The sequence below is a fragment of the Nannospalax galili genome, unplaced genomic scaffold (genome assembly GCF_000622305.1).
Source record: "Nannospalax galili isolate Female #2095 unplaced genomic scaffold, S.galili_v1.0 scaffold567, whole genome shotgun sequence".
Classification (NCBI taxonomy): domain Eukaryota; kingdom Metazoa; phylum Chordata; class Mammalia; order Rodentia; family Spalacidae; genus Nannospalax; species Nannospalax galili.
In genome coordinates, this window is record NW_008357638.1 from 1,938,791 (window position 1) to 1,943,214 (window position 4,424).

Sequence of the window (4,424 nt, forward strand, 5' to 3'; positions counted from 1 at the left end):
CTGGCATGGAAGAATGAGCTAGGTCATGTGGCAGTGTCAGGCCCGAGTTAGTTGAGAAGGAACTTCCAAGCCACCCACTCCCAACCCATTCCAACACACAGGGTCCTGCTCTTCTTTATGTCAAGGCCTTCCGGTTCCACATCTGTCACAATGATTTTGCAAGCATTTGCCCCTCACTAGACTTTCAGTTATCCAAGGTGGTACAATGTTTTGTTCTTCCTTATATATCCAATGCAAAGTAGCATACCTGATACACAGTGGTCCTACAAATCAGTCTGAAAGAACTGCTGTAGCAAAATACTACAGTCTGTGCATCTTAAACACTAGAAATTACAATTCTGAAGATCTGCAGTCTAAGATCAGTGGGGTTGGTGTTCTCTCATGCCTTTCTCTTTGGATGTAAATGGCCATCCTGTCCCTGTGTCTTCATGCCATGTCCCTTCCTTATAAGAAGTAGGACTAACTTATAAGAAGTTAGTCCTACTTCTTGTAAGGACTTTAGCCTTACTGGATTAGGGCCCAGCCAAATGACTCCATGCTCATTTATCACTTTAAAGGTCCTATCTCCAAAGCAATATAAGATACTATTGCTTAGTACTTGAATGTATGAATTTCCGAGGCCACAATATAGCCTATAGCATCCTTTAATTAATGCTCTTCCAAGGACTGAATGGTTGAACATAAGAAAGCAGCCCACATCTATGTCTTATTTAGAAACAAATTCTCTCTTTCCTTAACCCTTCTAGACACATGTAAACAGGCTGGAAGTTTTATTGGACAATACACAAACAGAAGGACACATTTAAAAAAATAAAGTTAAGGCTACTGATGATTAAACTTGTGACTCCAAACAGAGTCAGCAGAAGATCTAGTGCCTACACAGGCTGCATTTGACTTCTTACCTCCCTGTGTTCCTAAGCTCCCTTGGAGGCCTGGAAGTAGCTGTTAGAAGTGGGAAGGTTCTGGGATAAAACAAGGTTTTACTCTGTACCATTTTTTCCTTATAAGTTTTCAATTTCTCAATTTGTATGTGTGTGTGTGTGTGTGTGTATGTGTGTGTGTGTGTGTTTAGGTGTTTCTGTTGAAAGCTTGTACCCCAATAGAGTTGGGAACTCAAACAGATGGTGACAGAGAGTATCATTCATTATTCCCTTCTATAGGGGAGGAGACAGATAAAGTTTTAAAAGCATATCATACAATTGAATCATACAGTTCTCAAGCTGCCCAACCAATCTTCTGTGAAATTGGAACGCCTTCCCTAAACTATCAGGCTACAAAGTTTCCAAGAATCTGTCTCTCTTACCAATGTCATCATCTCTGTCTCCCATGTCTTACTGGATTTTAGAGTGGGTTACATTTTCCATCTTTATGCATGTCTATACTTTTTGGGGGGCCTCATGCCACCTCCAAGAGATAAGGACAGAGAGTGTCATTCATCATTCCTTTCTGGAGATGGGGAGACGGATAAGTCACTAGCACAGCTTCACTGACTCAAACGTTTTCTTTCCTGTCGTCTCTATTCCAGAGTACTTCATCTAGCTGTTACTGTCCTGAGTATTCCTAGTTTTATATTGTCTGCCTTCTCTGCTGAGTTCCTGGAAAGCAGGTCCATCTGCTATACCTCTGTGTGACTCTATGTGCTTGCACATAAGAGTGCTCAGTCAGCTTGCTGAGCCAACCTGTATATCACACATAGACTGCCATTCACCGAGAGGCTCTTGTGCTTTGTCCCTCCATGCTCTTTCTCATGGCATTCTGCAGCTGTGTAGCACATAGACCGTTCACCTACATTTAACATATCAGCAAACAGAGGCTTTGCATGGTCATATAATTTGCCTCAAATCATAGAGATGGTAAGTGATGAAACCAGAATTCGAAGCTGAGCAGATTGGCTGGCCCAAGTACTGATTGTGCTTCATGATTGCCTTATGCAGAATAGTGGTTGCACAAGGAACTAAGAACAAACCAGACCAGATGCCAGGTTTTCTCCCTCTGGAGTCAGTGCCCAGAGTTCCAGAACAGTTGACAAGCATCCTTTCAAAGAATCCCCCCTTGCATTGTTTTCCATTTTTACAGATAGCTCATATTTCTGAATGCCTAGTTCTTCTCATTTTAGTTATTTGTGATGGAATTTTGCCTCCTTCAGGAAACACACAAACATGTACTAGTACACTCACACAAGTTCAGCTCTGAGACCTCACAGCTATGTTTAAAATGGATTTTGACATCTCTGAGTTTCATTCCTTTCCCAGATGTTCCTCTTATACCTTCCTATCTCCTCCAACCTAAAGCAACCAGCACAAGAATTCAGGACTTTTCACTGTGTCCTTTCCTAAAGACACATGGACAGTCTACAATGTCACCTGGAAAAGACTCAATCTTCAAGGCAGACAGTGAAATAAATAAGACATAGAAGAAAAATCTCACTTTAGTCGGCCTTTCCTAGCTCACAGTACTATCATGGATGAATGAATTACCAGAAAACAACTCTCCATGCATACTTCAAAAATTACAGTTATAACAAATATTAGCATGTACAGCTGCCTCTTTCTTCAAGGATTAGCAGTGGTCAGCCTGAGGAGGGGACGTCACTCACTCTCCCCTGGCCAGTCAAATCCAAATACTTGGGTATGGATCTACAGCCTCCACCTCTGGGAGTCAGGTGTGTTCTGCAGCAGGCCGAATGTGGCTGTAAATTATGTTTTGCTTTCTGTCAGCTCTTTGACAGCTAAAATCATATTTGCTGTCAGAGGTGACAGGGGCCACAACGATGATATATTAAAGTGCTGCAGAGTTACTGGGGAGCAGGCAGGGCAGATTCCTCTTGCACATCTGCTGTCACCTGTGTGTGGCCTGGAGGTGTGCCTGTGACCCAGACCAGTCCTGGATGATCAAGTCATGTTTTGTGGGACAGTGCCATAAATGAAGTTCTACCTCGTCCCAGTATTGCAAACAAGGGCATCTTCCATTCAGATCTCTTAATAGGCTTCAGAAGTTGACTGAATTCTACCTTTTAATTGTATTGTGTGACAAAATGCAAAATCCATCTCCTAATTGCTTCCAAGCACTGAATTCCAAAGCATTTTGACTGCATTCAAATGGATAATTTAAACTCATAAACAAGCTTTATTTTCCCCAAATAACTGATTACATCTTGCCATTGTCCTGGTTGTCTTCCTTTACATTCCACTGAATACCTCTTTTCTCTCTTCCTTTTAGAAACCAAAGTGAAATAGCTTTTGACAAGTGAGGTGCCCTGCTTTGTATCATCTCTGCCTGCTGGATAGAGGAGTGATACTCTGTGGCTCTGCCCAGCCCTTAGCAACTGGTCTTTGCAGTCTTTCCTTTGGTGTCTGTCTAAACTTTCTCTCCTTTTCTTTCTGGAGTCCCACCTTTAGGATTGGAGCTGATTTCTCAGACACTGTTGTTGGAAGCATATAACTGTATCAGTGACAGCCACTTATGAGGCCTCATGAGGGTGGGCCATCATGCTGCGTGCTTGATCTCCATCTTCACAACACCCAGGGAATGCATGGGAGAGCCAGAGTTTGAGCTGAGCCTGGCCTGCCTCCGAGGACCATGTAATCTCCTCTCTGCTGCAGCTCCATAGCTCACAAATGATGAGCTATGATGGTCTTAGTTTTGAGTGATGAGTGTATTGGAGCATGCAGAAGTGAATATCACAGGCCCTGCAGTCAGAAAGGCATCTTTTTTGGACTTGGGTAATCTATGGTTGCTGATCCTTTAAATCCTGAATCATCTTGTCTTGGAGTTTGCATTTTGTAAACCAAGTCTGATGGAACAATGTGGATTCACTGTGGACTTGAAGCCTTGGTCTAGCACAGTGCTATCACTTGTGGCCTACCTGTTTCCAGACAGGTTTCCAGTTGCTTTTTCCTATTCTTTAGCACTATATGTCCTACCCTGCTTCCCATTCCCATTTCCTTTCCATCTCAATTCCTCATGACTACTGCCGTTCCCCAACTGAGTCATAATAGGAGACTCACATCTTCCTGTAACCCTGGTAGTGCCTGATATGGGCATAGAATGGGTGGAGGTTGGGTGTGCACACCTTCAACTGAAGTCAGTGGGAGCCATGGTACTTTTGTCAGGTGGCTCAGCTGGGACCTTTTGTTCACATTCAATCCAAGAACAGAAATTATAGTCCTCTGAGTGGGCTAGGGAGCCAGACTCAAGAGAACAGAGTTTAGCTTCCCTACCTTTGGCCAGGGTACAGCCTCTCTATCTTGCCCTTGAAGCCAGTGCTGCTGAGGTCCTTAGGATTCTGGGAACAACATTAGGACCTGGAACATGAAGCATGGTAGTAATTTGGGGATGTGGGATGGAAGCTTATCCAATATCTCAGCCATACCCAGTGGATTAGGATATGGTAGAAGCTACACTTTTCTATTTGGAAAGATATA